Source organism: Serinus canaria, chromosome 9 (assembly GCF_022539315.1).
Source record: "Serinus canaria isolate serCan28SL12 chromosome 9, serCan2020, whole genome shotgun sequence".
NCBI lineage: Eukaryota > Metazoa > Chordata > Aves > Passeriformes > Fringillidae > Serinus > Serinus canaria.
The window spans coordinates 7,114,754-7,139,276 of record NC_066323.1 but is presented as its reverse complement, the minus strand read 5'-3'; the positions used below and the strand labels follow the sequence as shown (position 1 = coordinate 7,139,276).

Below are 24,523 nucleotides of genomic sequence, written 5' to 3'. Positions count from 1 at the left end.
TACAGAGCCAAGTCACCAGATTTTATTTAGTAAATACTCAGTCTTAAGTCAAGATCTTTCATTCTCATTGCCCAAGTAACAGATGGTTTGGTCACAAAACAAGATGGTATTTCAGTGGAATCAAGTCAGTAACAGTCTGTCACACCACCTTCTATTCTCTGTGCACTTGCAGGCACTGGTCTGGCTGAGCCTACTCTCACTTTCTCCTGACTCACAAAATCAAAGCAGCCTGAAGCTGCCAGGTGCTGGGAATACCCCTCTTCATTCCACTGCAGAAAGGGGATAGGATTTAAGGTGCTTTTCTGCATTTCCTCTTTCCTTTTGCCTAAGGTCACTTCTTTGGCATATCTTCCTCTGTGATGGATTTCTGTCAGATTATTTTGAGACATGCAACCCATCTCTATGCAAGGAGGACTTCTTTGGACTCCCTCATACCACTGGTGGCCTCTCTGCTGGAGATCTTCTCCTGGCCTTTCACCTCACTCAGTAACTGATTATGCATCTGGCACAGGTTCCTCCCTAATTGTTCTTCCCAGCATGAACTATTGTCCTATTCTGCCTCTCTCTGCTGCCCATCTTTTCCCACTATTAAAAAACATGCAAGTGTAGGCAGGACTAGACAATTATTTTCCTCATGCTTCTGGGGGAAAAAAAAGGAAATTTTAATTGAAAAACTGATAGAAGAAAACAACTGACAGCTTTTAAACATTTTTGCTAGAAATTTGATATTTTCTGCAGTATATTTTATTTTGCTCAGAGTCCAGTTCTCTGTTTGGGCAGGTCAGGGAGAAATCAACCAGGTATTGTCCCATAACATTTATAACCTATAATAACTATTTGTCCTTTTTCCACTCTTTTCTGCATGGCTTTTTAAAATAGATGCAGAAATAAAGTTTACTAGAGTACCTAATAGGGTTTTCTAAGTTTAAAACAGGTAGCCTGCAGAAGTCCCAGTCTGAACACCTCTTTGTTCCTTTTGACCTGTCACACTGAGATTAACAAATCTGTGACCCATAAAACAAGGTTGCTTGAACCCAGATAGGGGAAACCAATTGCAACCTCTTCTTTCAGTCCCCAGAGAAAAGACTCTATGTGGAAGACAGCCAAAGGTCCACTGAGTAACAAAATGGTAAAAGAGAATGTATTACCAGGTTTTGATATTCCTTATCTTTCTTCTCTGTTAGAAGCAGGTAAGAAGCAAACCCTCAGTTAAATACAGATTTACAAAGGTATATATAAAAACAAGACCTGTAAAAGAATCTGGGAAAAATGTTTTGTTAACTTAGGTTCTGATCACCAACAGGAGACAATAAATAAAATATTCTATTTTATTTTCAGGGATTTTTTTTCCTATTATTTCCCTTGTCAGCCTTGTTCACTGTAAGAAACCAACAGCATAAGAGATCCAGGTGAAGTAAGGGCTGGGAGCCAGCAAGAGAATATTGAGAGAATAAGGAAGAGCAGACAAAAGTTCAGAAGAGACTCCTGGAAGTGCCTCCAACCTCCCACATGACAGCCACACAGCCTCAGAAGTACTGTCATTAAGCCACTGACAATTACCAAAACTGTGAGACAACTGACAATATGAGCATCTTTGATAACATGTGATAATTGACAGTATAACAGTTTCCTAAAGGTTTATGAACAAGTAGATTTCCTTTTAAGATTTACATGTTTTCTTGATGGATGGGAATTTTATAACTCAAAAATGCAATTAGGCTCCTTCCAATCACCCCCTGACAGAATCTATTCCTTTTCACCTCTTCAGTATCATGAACAGCACTGAAACAATGAAGCCCAGAGGGTTATAAAAGATGCCCTACATGCCTCTTCCATGAATCAATATAAAAACTACAAATCCAGTTCAGGATTCCCTAGCATTTGCATGAGGTACCTATAGCATGTATGAAATTCCAGACAGAATATCTGAGCTAACTGAAAGCATAGAGATCTTCCATATATAAATACATATTTTGTTGTTAGCGAAAAAACCAGAAAATTTTTATCTACTTTGAAACCTCGTTCTCCTCAAAAACAACTCTGCAAAGAATAATGAGCAGATGACTCCTTTGAAAGACAGTGTCCTTAGTTCAACTGCATAGACTTGGTGTCCACTGAATTTCACAGTACTCAAAGGTTTACTATAAAAGCTTTTCTCAGAAATAAGTTCAAGGTTGCCTTTTTCTCCCTACTTTAAACCATTCTTCTAACTCCAACTGGTATCTCTAATATCTCTTAATGCCTCCCCTTTGACACCTCCCCAAATGCATCATTTTTCTCAATCACTCTAATGAAAGACTTTTGACATCCTCATTCTCTCTCTGTTCATGATTCTACTTTGACTATAAGTTCTTCAGGTCAGGGTCTATCTTTTTATTCTGTATTTGTCCATTATAATAAAAAGGGTCTGGACTAATAGCTAGAGCTTCAGACACTGATATAATAAAAATACTAATAATTCTTGTAACAGGTTTCAGGTTCCTGATTACAAAGTTTTAGCTTTTAGTAGCCATTGTGAGCTTTCTGATCACCCTGACACTTCTCACCACTGTCCCAAAAGCATCTATTTAGAGAGACTACAGCCTAACAGAATGTGTTAGCGAAGCTGGGACTTGCATTTTACTCGTGGGTTAGAAAGTGAAGATTACCTGGTTTGGTAAATTAGTGTCTATTTTATAGGTGTGTGTGATGATGAGACAATCAGGGTGGCAGGGGCAGAGAGAAGGAAATCAGAAATACAGGCAGTTATTCTGCTGTTTAGAGGAATCACTTACTTGTACACCTGGAGTAACACATGTGATCGGGGACTGGCACATTCTGCTATATGCTTGAACTAGAAACAAAATGGGATGGTGATGCTATTCAAAGGTTTAGAAAGGTTAAGAAAAGTGAATTTCCATGGCCTTCATGTAAAAAATAAAGGGGATATTGTGTACAGCAAAATACATATAAAGGCTCACTTAAATGGAAAATTGCTTTCACTAGTCAATCCCTGTTCCAAACTGAAAGTGGTCTAGAAGTAAGAAAGGAAATGTTTGTTAGATGCAAATACTCCCTTATTTTAATGATTTTCATAAATATTTTATGAGAAAAATATTGTGGGAAATTCTTCACACAGAACCACAGCAAAGAGAGATACTCCTACACCTAAAACAACCCTGAATTGGCATTTCTCCATGCATCAATATATGAGTTGCTTTTCAGCAATCTGGAAAAAAAGCAGGAGGAAGCAAAATCCATCCTAGACTGAGCACCCAATAGAATGAATGATGCTGCTTAATGAGAGAACTAAATGGAGAAAAAGTACAGAACATGTTATGGAAGGGAAGGCCCTAAAAACAACCTGGCAATGTTCACTTGGCATTTTAACCCTGGTGAGTGAGACTTGTGTTCAGTTAAAACCTCATCTTCATCCAGTATTTATTTCATGCAGCCTCACGCAAGTAACAAATGATTGATAAGCACCAAATCAAAGTCTCCCCACTATTCATGATCAAGTTTGCTTTGTGTTTTTATCATGCCCTTACCATACAAATTTTTAAACTGCCAGTGTTTAAGACTCTCATCCTATCCCCCTCAACTGCTGTTTGAAGTTATGCATCACTTCCAAGTTTTCTAAAATTTTTCTTATGTTAAGGAAAAAAAAAAAAAATCAATGTTTCAACGTGTTTCAATGTTCAATCAATTTCTTCCCACTAAATTCTTTATACTCACACATGTTATGGTGCACACATATACTCAGTTTTAACCAGTAAGTTGGGTTTTCTAAGGAAAGAACATATCAGTCATTGCATCACCTGAGTATAAAAATAGGAAGATGATGGAGAAAAGTGGAAAAAAAAAAAAAGGCAAAACAACAAGAAAGTAAACATCATTTTTTCCTATTTTCTAACTGAACTGTTAAACAACACACTGAATCCAAAACTCTGTGTACATACATCACTGACTTAACCTTGCTGTTGGAATCTCATCCTTCACAGTTTGTAGCTTTTTATTAAAGTTAACAATATAACCATTATACATGGGTTGTTTGCTTTTAGCAGGAAGAAAAACGTGCTTGTGTTTAATTAGGTTTGACTGTAAATGGCTGCAAGTAGACTGTGAAGTGCTCATTGTGGAGGAGGTGATGTAGGAACATGGCAGTCCCACTTCTGCTGCTGTTATTGTTTGTCTGGGGACACCTTTCCGCAAGACTAAATTCAACATGACAGGGTGTCTGTCTGCACCGTGACATCTGTATCACTGCCACAGGGGAAAACCCACAAATTCTCTCTAAAATCAAAGCTAAAAACATGTAGAATAGCATGAACCAAGGAATGCAGACATACTTTTTAAAATAAATCTCATGCTTTTCTCCATGTTTTTGTAGAACACTCTAATTGCATCCAAATTTGTTTTAATAATAATTAAAGGTCAATAATTTTCATCCTCTCTTCAATACTCCTTTCATGAGCTGGACAAATAACTTATTTCACAGCTTTCTTTACTTTTTACATCATTATGAAAAGTGAAATGTTAATATTTCATTGAATATCATACATTTTCCTTCAAATTTGAGATTATTAAACTGTGTTCAGTAAAATTTAAGAGATACTGCAGTAATTTCAAATAAAAACCCCCAAATATTTTAATATATGTTTTTAAGATACTTCAATCTTTTTAATGAGCAAATACCTCAGTGAAATAAATAAATCAAAAACCAAATAAAATATTAAATAATGAATATAATAAATGAATAAAAATATCTAAGTTTCACTGTAACTGCTGCCCTTTTTTCAATTTTAACTCATCTCTCTCAGGTTGGTACTTCTCCTTTCAGGGCAATGCCTGTACTATATTTCTCATTTTAATGCTTTTGTGGCACAGTAAACAACTAGAAGAGGTTCAGGGTATGACAATGGACACTAAATTTTCTTTACATCAGCAAAGGTCCTATTCCAGCCTCCATCTCCAGTCTCTTGGTAGCCTTTGCCATTAGCACCCCTTTACTCTGGTCCTGGAACTCTCAGCTTCCTGTGGCACCCTGAGTGACAGACGTGTCAGGTGTGACTCAGAGTGCAGTCAGTTTAAGTATGGCTCATTATTTTGACATAAATAACTTTTCATAACCAGAGATTTTTAGGAAAAAAAAATTAGTGATGAAAATGAAGGACACATGGATGAAAAATACGTGTCAAAATTAGAAAGGGTTTAGTGCTTCACATGAGGAGAATTTTGTTTTAAATTTCAAAGTCCTTCATAAAGCTCTACAAAAATCTTAGAATACAAAACCCACTAATTTTTATGACTTAAACAAGGAAAAGTATTATTTCCCCAAGTTAAGCCAAAGTGTCCATTCACAGGTGATTGTGCTTGTGCTTCAGGCTCCTCCTTTATAACTGAAACAAAAATCAATTCTTGATATTGTATTTCCCGTCATACAGAAAAAAGTCAAAAACTATTTTGTGTTTATTTCCTTGCTCTACAAAATGTCCTGAAAGATTTTTTTATTTCAACTTTCAAATAAACCATAAAACATTTTAGCTGTGAGCAGAAACCGGTTGAGCAATACTTCTTAAATAGCTGAAGTTTTGCAAGCTTGAAGGAGATGAAAGCAAGGTGCTACAAAAGCAACTTGTAAACCCTGAATTCTTAACTATCATTTACAGGGTTCATTAGAATTAAGAGTGAGTTTTATTCCATTGTTCTGTTAAAGAATGGAATAACCTTCTGTAAAGGGTTATTTGAGATCAATAGCAGTGAAAGCATTTGAGATAGGAGCAGAAATTAGTGGTAAATTTCTTCAACTGAGTCAGATAATTTCACTGAAATATGAAAGATACAGAATTTATTTAAGAATCAACAACTAGTTCCCAGTTGACTGTGAATGTTGCTCTCCAATAACCTCAATGAATTAGAATGAGTACCAGTGAGAATAAACCTAAATATTTGAGATTTGCTCTCTTCCTTACATTTATCACATTTTGTTTACCTGGTGTATTTTAAAAGGGGCATTATTTAGTGAAAAATTGTTGCTTCTCTGTTTTAGATGTACTTCAGTTCTCAACTTGGAAATTAATTTAGGGCATATCAACAGATAACTGACTTTAAGAACTACATTGTAATTGTAAATATTCACTCCATCTTACTGCTAATAAACCACTCATGACAGTCTTTAACCAGACTTCAAAATGTCTCCCACTAATGGAGAGGTACAAGTCTATAATGAGGTAGCCTATCTTAGGAACTAAGGGGTGTATTTTTACATTTACACATGAATGTTTTTTAAATTTAAAATTTAAATTTTTAAGCCTTCTTCTATTTTTCCTTAATAAGCAATATAATAAATCAGGAACAAATTATTAGAATTTCTGATCCATTTATAATCAAAATGCAATTATTTACATTCTAAGCAATAGGTTGATTAATGAATGATCTATATTTAAAATCTAATAAAGTTTCCAGTTATTGTTTCTAAGGTAGACCACGCATAGCATCAAATAATTCCAAAACTCTATACTATTCACTTGTTTTATGAGTAATATTTATGAAAGAGATGCTTGCTGATCTTGTAAATGAAATGGCTATAGCTCAAAAAAAGTGAAAAAAGTTACTCATATCTGTTTTCACCTTCTAAATTTTGAAAAGTAGTCATGACATCTCATTGTAAAATACAGTATTGATTCTTTTAATAGCTTTCAGAGAATATACAAGATGGAATCTAACTTATAATTACTAATTGTAATCTAAATTACAATTTCTTTGTAATTACAAATAATTTCATTTTTAGGTTAAAATACAGAAAAACAATGCCTTCAAAATCATAATTGCTAAACTTCTGCTTACGTTATGCAACGTCGAAATAAACAAACCAGTATTTTGAACAGGTGGACCTTTAAAAAAGATTCCTAATTATTCTTATACTGTTAAAATTATTTCAATTTTGCATCTCAGCAGATACACATTTGTACATCAGAAGCAGGTGTTCATCAAAGAGATGGTAAAGAGATTCTGCAGCCTAGGCTCGAAACCCCGCCTGCATGGTGCAGGGAGAGATAAATGAGAAAAATCCTGCAAAACATCTCTCTACACTTCAGAAGGAGATTACACCTTTTTAAAGAGGCAAAACATGCAGTTCAATTACTTATTGTCTTGGCATGTGGTTGTGATGAAAGAAAGAGTCTCAAACATCAATAGAGCTAAACTAACTTCCCAGATGGGCTTCAGAAGAGGGAACCCTTCTGCAATCCACCTGCACATAAAGCTACTTTCTTCTATTTGAAATAAAATCCATGTTTTCCAACCCCTCCTTTCAAATCATCCCTTTATCATACATGGCTGTTTGATATGCACCTCCTTGTCTTTACACCTACCTAAAAGAAAGAGGAAAATCTTGTAGAAATAAAAACTTATTGTCCATGGAGCACTTTGGTGAAAACCCATCTATTTAGATTCTAAGCCTCAGTAGTATATTTATTGTAAATATATTTTTCATTTCACATAAAAGATAAAACACTTCAGGTTTATTACTGAAAATAAGCAAGATCAAATTCAAGAGGCAGAGTGATAAATTCATCAAACAACCACATACCCATGTTTTAATATTTGACCAGACTATGCTTTGTAATTATCTGCAATAGAATTGTTCCTGGAACCCTGAAAATGCTGAAATGCTGCTCTAAATAAATCAAAATTATTTACTAATGTGTTCAACAGGTGTAATCTGGGACCTGGTGTGCACTGGTATAAGCACCACAAGTGAAATGCATGCATGAAAATAAACAAATTACCAGAAGCTCTAAAAGCTTTATAGACAGAAAATCATCCCTAACCTTGGCAAGTTTTTTTTTATAATTTATGGTACAGATAATGACATGAGAGATGGGAAACAGAAATCCTCTTCCTGTGGTCCTAAAGTCTGAATATGCTGCTCCAGCTGTTCTGATTTGAATATGGAACACTTTTGGACACTGTTCAAAGTGTGGCTTTACAGACCTCAGTAGAAGGATGTAGAACAGCAGGAAAACTTTCTCATGAAGAGAAGCAAAAAGAAAATTACACTTCTGTTTAAATTAACATTTCTTTGTGAACTTTCAGGTTCCATACAGAAGTTCTGGAGCAAAGTTCAATATGAGTACCAGTATCCTGCAACTGCAAGATGAGCTTGTATATTACTGCTACAGGTGGCCACTGAGAAGGGAAAAAAGAAACCTACTGTTTGCAATGCCTAAAGTTAAAGCATTTTTTTTCTGTTAATTTGTTACTTTTTATATGATACTTTATGCATTGTCAGAGTTGACCAGAAGGAACCAGGTCTTCTCAATGTGAAATGGGCTCTGTAAGTGAACTGACAGGCACAGGTTAGGTCAGATCACCTCATTTTTGTATACAGAGACTATTACTGTTGTTAACACACTAAACAGAAACAAACCAGTTTGAATTTTACATTTCAAACTAGCTTGACCTGAAATCAGTGAACAAGAACACTACTGAGAGGTGAAACAAAGAGAAGCAGAGCTTTCCAGTGTATTCATAATTATTATAATATAACTCAACCCCCTCTCCAAACTCTAATGCAGGTACCAGGAGTGTTTTACTCTCCAATTCTGAGCTTATCTGCATGAGCTGCAGCTCTGTGTTAAAGAGGAGCTCGGCAATAATCAATGAGATTCAACCCTCAAGCTCTAGACAAGATGCCAGCACAGCCCTCAGTTGGGCAAAATTTGGATGCCCTTGATTTAAGCTTCCTAAGCCTCTACAGCTCCAGTTCAGGAGATTAATGTAATTCCCACAGCTCATACTCCTCAGAAGATATTTTATGTTTCTCCATATGATTAATAGAACTGTAAAAAACTCAACTGTCTTGGTTCTCTCTGTTTCAGGGAATGAAATAAACTTTTATGCACTTCTCATTAAGCAGATCTGGAGAGACTCCAACAATTTACTCCTGCTGAACAACTGAACTTATTAGTGGTAGCATTTCACAGGTGCTACATCTGTGTACACCTACACTCAGATAATGCAGCTTGCTTTCTGTGCCATCAGTGTAAATGGGAGTGTGAAACTTCTCCCATATTCACCTGCTCCTCAGGATAGTCTAGTTGGTTTTCCTGCATCGCTGTAGACAGATATGTGCTACACCCCCTGCTTGTCCAGCTCCTTCCTTCCATTCTAATACTGATAAAAATATTTTTCTAAGTAGCTGCCCCGTGATTTTTCAGTTTTTCACACTGCTATCCAAAGCTGTTATGGGCAAATTTAGTTTTTTTAATTAATTTGGTAACAACGCACATTGTCAGTCAGCAAACTGAACTTTAGACAATAGATGGATCTTTTCCTTCCATTAAGGAAATAAAATTGTTGGGCTTGCAATCCACACTGCCTTTGCTTGGTGGCCATGCCTGTTTCTGATCACGAATCCCAGTCTTCAAATAAGCTGGCCCTTCCACATCATCAAGTTAATATTTTAAAAAATAAAATAAAACAATAAATTTCCTGCTATTAAAAGAGTTTGAGTAGTGCTTTTAATCAGCAGAAATTATGGTAATTGTGTGATAAACATCAAACCAGAGTAATACCACTTCCATTACCTTGTCATACTACTACTCATGTGGTACAGGAAAAAAACAAACCAAAAATGCCAGCAATTGTTGCACATTTTCAATGGTGTGTGTGATAGAATGGATGAGTATCAACCTATTTTTAACAGAGTTTGCTAATCAGTACATTCATCTTAATAGGAAGCTGCAAACAACCTTCCAAATATCAATCTGAAATAACCACTGTAAATTTTAAATACTGTGATTAAAAAAGCTTGGCCTTGTACTCTTCAGAAAAGAACTAAGTCTTGTATTGATCAATTTGAAAGTTAAAATATTCCCATCTCTGCTTATGGCTGACATGATTGAGAGTCACTCACTTTAATAAACAAACACACACAAAGTTTACAGGTGGAGAGATGCAGTGGCTACAAATGTTGTTGCTCTGCATTATCCTTGCTCAGTGCACATATAACTAAAACAAATGACAGCCAGGTTTCTTTAAAATATCCTGATAGATGAATATATTCCACCTGCCCAGCTTCCTAGCTCCTCACCATTTTCAGAAAAATTGCTTCTTCTGTACTGAGGCTGCATCACACCATATGAAATGAAAAATGTTATTTATGAATATTATTGGATAGTTTTGAAAGTACGTTCTTGCTTCATACATGATGGAATCAAAAGCTGTGAACACCACAGAAAATTGTGAGTAAATTTAACTGACATTTTGCTTCAGCACCTTTAGAACAATCCACTGGAAATCTTCATAACAAGTGCTCTGCTCTCAGTCACTTGTCACTTGTTTTAATCAAATGGCAGAAGCAGAATTTAAAAAAGAAAAAAGAGTACTAACAAGCCAATACCTGCTGATTTCACAACTGCAGCAGTTAATAAGTGGCTTGGAAAAACCCAGCCTACAAACAGATGCCTTGCATTCACCAGATGTTTCTTTATTTGCCAAGTCTTTTACAGTCATGTCTACCTCAGGCATTCTCTTCATTTTTTTCCCCCCTTTCCTAAATTGTTTTTTCTAGGTATACTTATAGCTATGCAGACTTCAGATTAAAAAATTCCTTCTCTTTGTGCAAAGAGAAGCTTCAATTTTTCTGTGAATAATTTTCATCGTAAAAGAGGAAAGCCTCTAGTCTGGAGTTTATGCCTATTTCTAGTTTTCTGTGGTTTAATGCTCTGGCAGTCTCTCAAGTGGCTTGTTTCAAGCTTCATGTATCTGATAAAACCTCCATGTTTCTTGGGATGATTGATGATCTCAAAAGCCTACTTCTGGGTTTTAAAAAAGCGGCTTAATCGCCTGCTATTTTTAGGAGCCCAAAAGAGTAGTGCAAATGTTTCACACTGACAGGGACATTCCTGTTCCTCTGCCCATTGAGGAGCTGCTCAGAAGACTCTGCTAATCAGCAAAATGAAGAAATGAGGCAACAGCCAACAGCAGAAACCACATGCCAAAACCTGAAGTGGAATGGGGCTTGGAAGCCTTCTGCAGCAAAGAGAAAGTAAGTATGGATCAACCTCCCCCTTTTTTAGAGTATCTGATGAAACAGATGGGGAAGAGACTATTTTTATGAGGAAATACTAAGTATTTTAAAAGAAGATTTAAAAATCAAGGAAGGAGGGAAGGGAAAAATAATGGAACAAGGTTTTAGTGAGGTTTCAGGTTAGCTAAATGTGATGAATTTACAAATCCATGCATTTGCTAGGGTTCCATCTGTAGAGAGTTAATCACATCAACAGGTAAGGGAAGCAATTTTGTTGTCTTTTGTTGATCTTTGGGAGCACTTATAACTCAGAAATCAATCCTCAAATTTAACAGATGCTTTTTGTGCACAGCAATTAAGCATTTTTACATCCCTATTTGAAGCTACTGTATTTTTCTCTCTTGCTGTACCTTGATGCTCAAAGGTGCAAAAAAGCATTGGAAAATGAAATCATAGGGGAAATAGCTTTAATCTTGCTTGAGAAAAATCTCACTGTAAACTATCCTTCATTCTAAATCAATCTACTGTGTTATGATTCTCCACTTTCTTTCTGCTATTTGTTACAAACAATCTCAACTGTCTTAGGAGGCAACTTAAGAAGCTACACACCAAAAGTTGCACTGAATTTTATTGCTCCGTGAGGGATTGGAACGCCACTTTGCTGTTAAAAGAAATCCCACAAGAATCTAGAATCCTATTTATGTACTGCTCCTTAGCCATTGGATTGCTTGAAAATGTTATAATTTGTTTTTAAAAATAATGCGTGCATTTGGAAATATTTCGTAATTTGGAAGGGCTTTTGTCTTGTGTGTTCATACTGTCCATGATACTTAGTTTTGATGCAGCTTGTTACAAATTTGCTGCTGCTCTAAAGAATGTATTATTCAACAGAACCTTAATTACACACACTTTTAACCTTATAATGGCAAGGGTCAATTAATTTTACCCTACAGTTTATAGTATCCATGCTTGTTAAATAAATAAAATGAAAAAAATCACCGAGTTGATTTAAAAAGGGAAATGGCAATATAGCCTCATAGGGCCAATAAAATTACAGCTAATCCTTCTGGGAATCCAAATGGCAATAAAGTGAAAGTGAGTACAGATTAACACATTGTAAATCCACTTACTACCCAGAAATGTTTACACAAGGATTTGCCATTTCCTGTTACCATACGATCAAAATTCAGTTGCACAGTTTGCCAAGATTTTACTGAAGAGGCTACTTCTATTTCCCACAAATATAATTCTACTCCTTGAAGACCCCAAACATGTTTTAATCAGGGGTAAGAATATGTACTGACACCCTATGGATGACAGAAAATGGGTGGGATTCTAGGGTTTCATACTGATGACTTGGAATATGAACAAATACTGAAATACCTAAGGAAACACTCACAATACTTTTGTGTGTTAATATTCCTGAATTTGAAAGGTAGGGAAGTGCACTTTTAAAAAGATATTTGTTTGAGTCCAAACCAGCTCTTTCCTTACTGCTCACTTATAATACACGCTGCACTCACATGGAGGCCAACAGCCAGCAAAAACATATTTCCATTTTAACGCCTTTAGATGATCAAAGCATCAGCTTAATATAATCAGCTCAAATCCATTTACCAGCGAGCCTACCACTGTGCCCAGGGACTGTTTTCCTTTCCAGCCCTATCTATTCTGGAACAGGTGCTATAATAGTAAATTAATTAGTCTGTGGAGATGCACCTTGTTCTCCATCTCCACAGGCCTCTTGTGGGTCAGGGCCTTGAGGAAAATACCATCTGGGCAGAGTTTCCCCCAGAGAAACAATCAAAGCCTACAGATTTCAGACTACAGAGGAGGGTTCATATGACAATTAACCTTATTAGTCTTTTTTTTTTAAATGGTTGATAGTGTGTCGACGTGTTGGCTCTATAAATAATCTGCTTCTCAAAATCATCACTGCAACTAATTCAAAGAAATCCCACCTATCTAAAAATCCTCCCAAGAAAATACAAGTCTTGCACTGAAAACATAGATAAGTCTTAAAAAATAACTTGCAAATAGGAAGCCATCACACAATAGATCTAGAATACTTAAAACTTTAACATACTTTCAAAGAGTGACAATTTTTGCTGTGACCAATTTTATACAAACCCAAGGGACTTGTGCTGTTAATCATTTTGGTTCTCTGTTCTCACCACGGTTTTGCCCAATATCCCATTATCAACAGAATCAGAACTAAATTCAGCTATTTCACAAGGGACATCAACATTTATCTTGGTTAATCTAGTGGGTATTTAAGGTTTAACTTAAGGCCCTAAAATCTTGGGCGGAATTTTAGATGTGTGGAATTCTTTTCAAAAACAGCATTCAAAAACAATTGAGAATTTAGAAATATCAAATGGAATGGGGTATTAAAGCAGGATATTTATGCAGTAAAATTATTTGCATATTTTCACTACAAGTTTGACAAACTACAGGAATTAAAGCAAAAAGGGCCTCAATTTTAACATTTCACACAATTAAACTCCAAAGTGCATGTAAATTTATAAGGTAACTAAGACAGTATTTTTAATGCACAACTTCAGTGAGTAACTTCTTCAAACATATTTGAGTCAGATTAAACCCACTATCTTTGTATCATAATAAAAAACAAAGCCAAGTGATCAATTCCTTTAATGTTCTGATGTTTTACTCTGCTAGAACACAATTTTCATTGAGAAACTTTTATTCTGTTTTCTATGTCTAAAATATGAAAAGTATGTGATTTTGATGGTCAGTTTGTCCTTGTTCCCTCCACAAAGAAGTTTTCAGTGTGAACATCTAGAGTTTTCACCTAGACATCAAATTTTAAAAAAATTTAAATTCCATATTTTTTCAAGGAATTGGGCAAAATTTATTTGTTAACATGAAAAGCACAGAAATAAAGTCAAAGCAGATATTAATTGAAAAGCAATTCAAGTATTCACTCATATGTAATCAGAACTGTTAACTGGTATGCATTTTACTATACCAGACAGTGTTTAGTATAGTAAAACAAAAGAGCAGAAGATGACTTAAATTTCAGAACACCATTTACTACCAGAATTCTTTCAAGTACTGTCTCAACTGTCTACATCTGTAATAGCAGTTACTTGACATGCTGTGCATATAATTGCTCTTTTCATTTTATGAATTTCCATAAAAATTTTTTTAAATGATAGCCTCCATCCAAGTATTTCTAATTTTAAGTTTTCCCAATTTTCTCACAGAGGTGAGGAGTGACTGAAATTTAAGTTGAATGGGTAAGGTGCTCAACTGGACAGTAGAAAAACACCTACATTTACCTTTGATATAAAAGCCAAGTCAAATAATAATTAACAAGTGCAAATATTAAATATTTCACTGAAGAAATGCCATTCATAGCTGTGAGGATCCCTTCCTCTGTACATTAGTGAGCTGAAGGGGTGGGCAGAGCAGGATGGAAGATGAACACAAGAGGCACACTGAGGGAACTCAGTGAAGCAGTCACAGGAGATGTGTGTGCTCATTGAAGCAGCTGAAAAAATGAGCTCCAAGGGCAGGAGATGAGATGCACTAAAGGGGCAAGCAAAAGCCCTCAAGCACTTCCCTCACTAAAACACACAAAAATCTCCCTCCATTTTAATGTCTTCTCCCAAATAAAAAACCCCAACAAAATAAATGACATTGAATTTCCTACTTGTCACTATTGGGTTTTTTTTTCAGATCAGGAGAAAAAAACATGTTCAAAGATAATAACAAGTCTTATTCTGACATACTTGATCGCAACATGCTGGAATGACAATTTGCATGCCACAAGAGGTGTTTAGCACATCAGTATCACTAAATTCAGATAGTACAACCCACAAGTTCACCTCTTTTATTTTTTTCTAGGTGTCAGCACCTCTCCTATCCTTGTCTCTAAGAAGATGAAAGCCCTGCTACATACACCCCACGCCCTCCAGTAATGATAGAACGTTTTAGATTAACCATTCTCACAAGAACAGGTAAAAAAGAACACCAATATTTTCTTAGATCTACACCAGGTCATGATAACAAATGGAACTGATGAGTCTCAGAGACTTGAACCCCAAAGGAACCCAAATTTACCTACAGTGGGGCCAAGGAGAAAATTTTAGTTATTTACTAATTTTGCATATTGCTCTCTTTTTTGCGTGTGTGTAAGGTACTCTGAAATATCCCACAGTGCTCAGAGTTGCTAAAATAGCTTTCAAGATGCCAAATAACTATAAAGGCATTGTGACACCCAATAAGCACTTGAAACAAATTGTGACTCTTCTCCCTCACATCATCACTACATGAATTTGGACATTTACTGGTACTTGGGCTGTTCACCTTCAAACCTGAAATTCTGCAGCTGCCAGAGTTATAACTTAGGGCAAAATCTTAGAAAATGAAAGAAAATGGAGCTAAAATAGTTTTTAAATTCTCCAAAATATTTTCAGAAGTTAAACCAGTTGCCATTTCAAATTTCTGATTTTATCACTACCAGAGAAACCTATGAATGAAACTGTTACATTCTCAGAAAAACAAGCAAAAATGAGAACACTGTTTTCCAGTAGTCAGAGTCTATAAAATGAGAAACTACTGCCTTTGGAAGACATGTCTGTTAAGCCAATATCAAGCCCAGTATTAGCTGCTTTCCTGCTTAAAGACAGAAACAATATTGGAAGAAGGAATTTTTGAAGAAACTGCAAGAGCGACGTGTAGCAAGTTTCTAGAATGACAGAGTTCAACCAAGAGCTCCAAAGAAACTGAAACATGAAATTACTGAATTGTATTCTGGGTTTCAATTCAGAGCTCACCTACCAGTAAAAAGGCAAATAATATCAGTAATCACTAGCAAATGAACATGAAAGAATACAATTCTGCTGCCACGTGAAGCTAATGTGTACCCACGTCTTGACCACCCTTCACAGGGTGGAGAGCAGCAGCACAGATGAACCAACATATAAAGCAGCTTCTGGCTGGAACACCTTGGCCTCACTGAGATCAGTATGGTCACAAATCCTGGGGAGGAGGGTTCTATTAGTCACTGCTTCTCACAACACAAAAAAGCAAATGAGCTTTTTATGAAAATATCAAGAAACAGCTTGTGAACACACAAAGAATGTGTGTTACCTGTCTAACTAATCAAATCATACAACTGATCTCCTCAAATAAGATCTGATTTTCAAAAGGGAAAAGTGACTTGATGCAATCCTGAGAGGTGTTTGCTATTATATACGACAGTCTGGATATGGTGCCTGAACCCCTTGTCACTCAAAGGTGAATATCATAGAAAGGCCACATATTTCTCACGTATGTCATACATTCTCTACCTATATGCTGCCAAGTGCCAGTGGGCACACACTGCTGGATGGGGTGGGGCAGGACCATATTCTGACCCAGCATGTTCAGAAATATGTTACATAACTGGGTATCCTCAGCTGTCTGTGCTCTTCCTCTCTCAACTCTTGGGCAGTTTGTTACCTGCTCTCACGTGTGTTGGCACAGAGGCACTCCCAGTATCCCAAATAGATCCTGACCTGCCATGAGTCCATTTTGAAGTGCGAGATTTGCTCCACAGCTGGAGCAGGGGGCAGCTGCTGACCTGTGCCCCCAGAGGCTGCACCCTCTCCCCATGCTTGCCATGTAAACCAAACACAGTCTGCTCCTCCCAATACTACAAAGATCACAGGAATACTTCAAGAGATGTCAGGGGGATGACTCACATGCAGAAGAGGAGGAAGGTATTCACAAAGGTTGGTCTCCTACACACACTTGCTGTGGGCAAAGGAAGAAGTTGTGCTCTTCTAGAGATGTCTTGGAGGAGCCTCTCAGCCACTCCTCACTGGCAACACAAGTCAAGCTAGTATCATAAGTCAAACCCTAATCCTTGGGAGTAACCCTGTATGCAAGATCCCTTCTCTATAATGATTAAAATACTTTGCATATCTCCTGAAACCTTGCACAGATTCATTTCTTCCATTTTCAAAGTAATGTTCTGTGCCCTTAACACTGAGGGCAAAATATCAGCTCTTCCTTAACATGCTGTTAAAACTATTAGCATATTCTGTGTAAAGCTGCTAACCAGCTCAACATTTGCTAAAAATGAGACTGTTTTCCCAAATCCAGCAACTTCTTCTAAGCTCAGAGATGCAACAGTGTTACTAAAAGGCCTGTGTATATATTTCAGTCACTTTATCAGAAGTAAAATGCAGTGTTCTCTTTGTCTCTGTAATGAATGACAATCAATTTTTTCTGAAATTATGTTTGCATGACGAAGAAAACATCCATATTTTAACTAAAAAAACCCAGCAACTGAAAATAGGAAAGAAGGAAAATTTCTGTGTTTTATTCCTCCATTCCATGATTCTGCTTCTCTAATTTCACACATATTTAGCATCTTGTCTAGGGGGCATTAGTGTATTTGGTGATGAGATGAAGGCAGCCTAATGCAGGCCTGGCAAGAACTCCCTGTCACCAATCCTCCTGGGTCCGGAGATCAGCGTTCTTAAAACACGAGGATTTGATAGAGTTAACACCATCCCCTCGAGCAGATGGTTGGGAACATTCTGTCAACGCTGCCACCGATTACTGCAAACAGCTCCTCGTTACACTGATAGCCCCTCTGGGAGCCCGGCAAGCTCTGCCTGACCTCGGCTCCCAGGTGCCAAGCGCGCCTTTCCTGGGGCGAGGGCGCACGAGCCTCCCCCAAACACAGCCCCCGGTTCCTCTGTGCTGCAGCTCCACACCCCACAGCTGCTCCCAAGGGCAGTGACAGGCTTTGGTTTGTTATGTTTTCCACTGCTTGTGGTGGACTGCTAAATGTTTTCCTTTTTTATAGAGTGGAAGCTGTCACACCTCTGGCTTGGGGAGTGCTGCCGTCCCTGGGGTAGCTTCAGCCGTCCTGTCTACTTCCATGGCAGCAAAACACTCTGTGCACTCACAGACTATTTTGAATATATGAAATATGACCTTATGTATTCCATATTCATTAGTAACGTTTTCTGCACTTCCTGAATAGGTATGAGTCAGACTGGAATCAAAGCTAACACCACAGCAAAAACCTTCTATAAACTTGCTCGAGTTTCTCTTTAAAGTAATGCCTTATACATTAGCTTTGTATTACCCAAAATATTAACTTAGTTCAACACCAATAGCCAACACACAGCTTTTATGGATTCACTACTGCAGTGTTTTTTCAGCACTGAAAGTTTAATTCAAATTTTTAAGTCTCTACCTTTCTTCCAGAAGAACCCTGGAGTGCCAGAGTTGCCAAAGCTGTTCTTTTGTCCTGAATTTGGTACATTACAGTACAATATATACTGGTAACAAAGGAAGAAAAAACAAAGTCCAATTTATCTCTTCAGCTGGAGGTCATTCTCCAAAGCAATTAACTTCTTGAAGTAGGATTTGCACTAGAAATTAAAGTTGAAGAGCTGGTCTGAGAAAATATAAAAGAGAAAATAGAAAATAGAAAAGCTGACAAAATTTCAGTTCTCTTCATCACCTAGAGCTTGCACAGAGCAGTTGGACAACTCATCAAATGAAACACCAAGAGGCTTCCTCACTCCTGTCCTACTGGGTTTGTATCAGGGACAGCACATTCCCATCAGCTGCTGGCATCTCATCTTCTGTCCTGGAGGTCACAGCATCACCTTCATCACCTTCCTTGGGCCAGGTATAAGCCCGGTCCAGGCACCACCTAGCCTGTGACACAGCACTGTGACACAGCTCAGAGCTTCCTTCATGTGAGACCCTGAGGAGACTCCAGCTGCTTTCAAGATCTTTCAGAAGCACACCAAGTACCAGACTCTCAAGAGTCAGTAGGACTCAGATTTCCATTAGGATCAAGGGGTACCAGCACCAAAGTCCAGGGAAAACACTGTAAAGGTGACAGGAAAACCCTTGGCTCTCTTTAAAAGCACCAGATCCAGGAAACACCTGCAAGCTTTGACTCCACCTCCTACACAAACAAGGAAAAGGTTCCTTTTTGCTTCTATATAACTACAGATAATAACTATATATTTTTCCCATGTCTGAACTAACATGAGTGCAAGACATTTAGTAAGTCAAAACCAAACATTACCAAAACAGACACTGGCAGAAAACCCCTATGCAGAGTCACAGAAACAGTATAGTTTATTTGGTTTATTTTTAAATACTAACTGACCAAACAACCTAAAACCCAAGAAATTACAGTGATAGCCCAACAACCTAAATTGATGTTCTCAGTCTCAGTCTAGTGGACAAATATCCACCAAAAATGACCAGGGAACACAAATGAATTCCTTTTTGGCAGTCCAGGCAGGAAGGCTGAACAAGCTGTTCTGTTTGGACAGATGGTCCCACTGAAACAAAGCTTAGGTAGATCCCACAGGTTACACAGCTGTTTGCACAGCAATTGTGCAATTGAAGGTATTTTCAAAGAGAATTTTTTGATTCCATCAATTTCACCCCAGTACTTCTAAGAAAAGATGTGTCCATTTGACTTGGTGCAAGATTGCCTTAACTGCAAGCATTTGGACGGGAGATCCTTGTTCCCTATCCAGAAATAGATAACCTGATAGAAAGGGCATCAAGTCAGTGGAGAGACAAGAATCTCTGAACATTGCTGAATTACATATAAAATCAATTTTCCCTAGAATTATCATTAAAACTGTCCATCATTATTTCAACAATTCTTTTTATTTCTTCCCCCATGTTCAATTGTAGCCTGAATAAAGATATTGCCATTCTGTGGATAAATTAAAAATTAAAGATCGAACAAGCCTACAATTTTTCTCCAACACATGGTACATCTATAGTTTATATCTGGGGACTTTTTTAGAAGAATAGTCCAGGAGGTTAGAGGACAGCTGGTATCATAGCTTGGGAGAATGAGCTTTCACCATGTGAGCAGGGTGGGTGACAAGTTACACAGCAACACCTGCTGGCAAATCCACACAGGAGAAACATCCGTGTCCCTTGCAGGAGCTGCACTTCTCTGGAGAAGCAATAGGATCATAATCACCAGGGACACGATCCCACAAAGCCTCACCCCAGTGCCTGCCTCCTCACTGGGTAATCTCGATAATGTGCTCGGACTGTGCAAGAAGATTAAAATGAGAAATAGAAACAAAGAGGAAAAAGGGGTTTGAAAGAGGAAAGATATGCAGAAGGAAACAGGAATATAAGCAGGGCCACAGTGGCAACACTTCTGAAAAATTTACAAATAAATGATTGTAGGATTTGGCCTTGTGATTTTAATTTATAATGAAAAAAGGCAACATTTTTCAGTCGTGTTAGCGTGGGCAAAGGCTTTCATGAAAAAGGGTTACTGCCTTTTCCCCATTACATCCTCCTATGGTGATCAGAACACCTGTGCTTTTTTCCTTGGATTTTTTTGAAAATAAGAAAAATTAACAAAGTAAAATTTGTTGACAGTCCCCCCAGCCAGCGCAGTGGGTGTTCTACCTATGGGCTGTCACATTTCCCATGTTCATTTCTGCAGGTGCTAAATGCATGCTGACAACAACATATGTTACCAGTCTTAAATGTGTGGGATTTTTTTTTAACCTTGTAATTAAAGAGTGCTCACAGCTTGGGGAAGAAAAAATAAAACAAAACAGGTGAAAGCTGATTGTGCCCAGTGTATTTAACATTCACTTACATCCTCATTTTGTCTCGTGATTTGGGTATTTCCCTAATGATGCATAGAAAGAAAAGCATGGGGGTGGAAGGGGGAGAGAAAGGATTCTATCTTCCAAATAGTAGTTATTTAAATATGATATCAAAATTTTTTTGAAAATACCAGCATGCAGATTAAGCATTGATTCTCTCTGGAATCACCCTTTCCTCCCGGGTTTCCTCACTTGTATTTCTGAGCTCTCTGTTTATTTCTGTCTCTTATTTTAATCTCCTTAGTCCTGCCAAGCATGTTACACTTGGTCTCAAAAGGAGTGGTTCCTATACATTCTGTCATACAATAGGACTCACCTATTTATCTGAATAAAAGTAGGACTTGCCCTATTAATTATAGTATCATTATTTTTGGCTGTTTAAGGCATCACACCATTATTCATTGAAACCTATACATTGCTCCTGAGGGCAGCACACTAACAAACTACACATATGTTTCCAGGGGGAAAAAGGTGTATTCCAGTAAAATTTATCAAGTCAATTCTTTATATAAATGTCCAGTAAAATATGCCAGAATTACTTTGGTCAGCTGAAATAAAGTTATATCATAAAATCAATTAGAAATCTCTCTAAAGAGTAAGTCCAATTAACTGCATACCAAAAAAGATGTGATGGAGTATATTAAAAGTAGGTAATATTATTTTATGAGTGATCAAAGTACTACACCCCAAAATATATTATAAAAAAATCAGTGCTATAGAAAAAAGTAATTTCTCAGCCTGTGTTACAAATGATGCAGGAGGTATTTTCCATGCTACTTTAGTTCCAACCAAGTTTGAAACCTTGAGATGTAAAAAGCATTTCCTTGCTTTCTCTGCAAAATTTCAACCTTATGATAAGATTAGACTTCCTTATTTAGGGATAGCAAAAAAAAAAAAAAAAAAAGTCTGAAGGGAAAGCCAATGAGTTTGCAGCTTTGAAGCCAACCCAAACCACTGTAAACTTCCTCTCCCCATGGCTCTGCTGGAGTGTGGAACAGCACAGGCAGGGAGGGACCTGCCTGCTCCAGGAAGGGAAGGAAAAATGTCCCCAGCCCTGGTAAGGAGAAGATGTGGCAGGAATCATTTTGGCACAGCACTGCTGCAATATGCTGCAGTTGGGCTGAGCTTTCAGAGGAGCTGGGAAAATATTGTGCTGCTCAGTTCTAGGCATTCCTATTATAGCCAGTTGAAAAGCAAACGTGAGCAAAAATGCCAAATATTTGCCTTCATTGAGAAGTAAGCCAAAGAAAACCAACATGATAAAACAGCCCATCTGTGAATTGGCTCTGCAACTCAGAGCAACAGTTCTGGGGCTGCTTGATCAGTATTTTTCCTCAGACTCAGAATGGCAATACTTAGTATCTGAATCCAGACTTAGAACTCTAACTCAAGTCCATACTGGAATACAATTTTAACAAAATTTTTTAAAGACTTAATAAAAAAAAATCTTGTTAAGAGTGACTCTCAGACAGTAAAAAGTCTTCTTGCTCACAGATTACACTTTCCAGCTTAAAATGATCCAAACCAAAGCTTAAAAGAATAGCCCGCATGAGCCAGGCACCAAACACACAGACTCACCTTATTGAGGTCTGAGAGTTTTCTTAAGTGTTAGCTCCTAGTCCAGCCCTCATAAAGGGTTAAAATACAGATGCTGTGAATGGAATGTATAATCCTTAAGGCCCTGGAGCATTAAGACATATCTGCTCCTTAGGGTCCATCTCTGTCCATAATCAATTTCTTCCCTTGGAGAACATTAATTGTCTCTAATGATAGCTTTCCATCAATACATCCTTGATCTTAAAAGGCCTGTACAGCTTCTTCCTTTATTCAATCAAATCATCTCTACAATTGCCCTCCTTTAGTAAGATAATACCTTTTAAGCCTTGTATTTTAATATAAAAAAATAAGAGGTAGCAGCAAATTCTAATGGAAGTGCTAACATTTGAGAACCAGGATGATGGCTTCCATTATCCTAAATAATGTTTGAAGATTACAGAAAGCACTGTGTTTCAAAAGGTGGAAACTAATCCCCCACTTTCAAATTATTCCTTGTACAAAAATCTGTTCTGACATTAGGAATTTTTGTGCCCCAACTACAGCACAGTATATTTAAATATTTGAATATGAAAGATAATTTTCAGCTCTGGAGGGGAAAAAGCAAATAATTACTATTTATAAGCAGTAAATGCTGAATAATTTAAGAAATTGACAACCTTAAACAGAGAAGCCCTTTATTTTTTCATTCTCTGGTACAAGGGTGGCTGAACTGTTCACTCAAATGACTGTAACTTCAATCAGAAGTTCCTGAAATTAAATAATTTCATGATGGCTCAAAAACTCAATCTCCTGGTGACCCACTAATGTGTCTTGCTTTCCCCACCCCCTTCTCTTCCCTGTTCATGCTTTTCAAAAGGCATGGAAATTCAATTTTTTGCCATTCAACTGATTTGTTTCCATTCAAATAGAGGATTTTTCTTGCACTTTCTTATCTAGATTGCCAAGCACCAATCTGTGATTCTATATTCCAACACAGTTCTGTGTGAAATGGCATCACTCCTCATAATGGCTCAAGGACCTCAAAATGAAACACTGATGGCACAAAAGACCTCGAACCTTTAGAAATCTTTGCTTGGTATTTTTTTTTATATCCACTATGAGAGTGGCAGAATTTTGGTGATGCCTATTTAAAATTATTTTTGTCTAAGAAGGGTCATGGAGAAGCTTTTCCCTCAATTGACTATCATCCACCACTGACTGCAATATTAGAGCCCTCCTCTTACTCAAAAGTCATCACACATGCACAAGTAAATAAACGACAGCAGGAGATTTACATCAGGAACATCATGAAAACTCTAAAAAATATACAGATTTTCTTTTCATTCTCACACTAGCACACACACCCATGACATGCACTTTACTATTTGCTATTTCACAAAATATTGATGGCAAAATCAGTAGGAGAAAAAATAATGCCAGGAATTTAAAAAAAAAAAAAAAAAAAGAAATATAGGCAGGTAGATACAATCAATCTAGCAGCTATCAAACCTAAACAAAACAAAACAGGGAGAAAAAAAAAAGGAGACCAGTTAACAACCTAGATAAGAGATGAAAATTGCCAGTGAGGCAGATCAAGTTTATTCAATGTCCTGATAAGCACCTATTTGCTCTTCCCCATAATGCTCTCTCAGTATTTATAAATTATCATTTAATTATGCTGGCAAGTGGTAATTGTCAAATAAAGCTCAGATAGGCATAAGCCCTCAGGCTGCACATGACAGAAAAATATCTGTTAAAGCTGGGCTGATTCACACGCTTAGGAAATCATTTCCTTTCTTCTTTTTATCCTTGCCAACAAATTATATGAACTGGCACTTTGTGCTTTGTAGGCATTTTGAAGTCTATGCAGATTACAGGAAAGAAAAATTAGTTGTTTCAGTATCTACCATTCCTAAATTATTCTGCTGATTTAAGACACCATGTTCTGTTTCAACAAAAGAGTGTCAAAGATCAAGGAATCAGAGCCTTCTTCTGCTTAGAATTTATGCCCAGGGTCACTTTCAATTGGGTAAATCAAGATTTGGGGAATTATTGAATACTGTGCATAATAGATTTGATACGGAGCAATAGTTAAAATATGACATTTATCCCATTAGCATAGAAACACTAGGCAATATTTTTAAAAAGTCTCTTACTACTTAGAATCAATTATAGACCCATTAAACATTCTCTGATATACACACACTGATACAGATGCAGGAACTCATAGATTTGAAGGATTTCTTAATTTACAGAATACATACCCTACTATTTAATTATGTAGAAAAAATAGATGTGAAAGGAGTTTAACGCCAAATAGCAGTGATAT

At 37.0% G+C, this 24,523-nt stretch overlaps 1 long non-coding RNA gene across 1 annotated transcript in view; it reads right to left on the bottom strand.

Annotated features, from left to right (window-relative positions):
- The window catches only part of LOC103815318 (uncharacterized), a 247,591-nt gene that overhangs the window by 159,529 nt on the left and 63,539 nt on the right, over window positions 1–24,523 (bottom strand). The window lies entirely within an intron of this gene.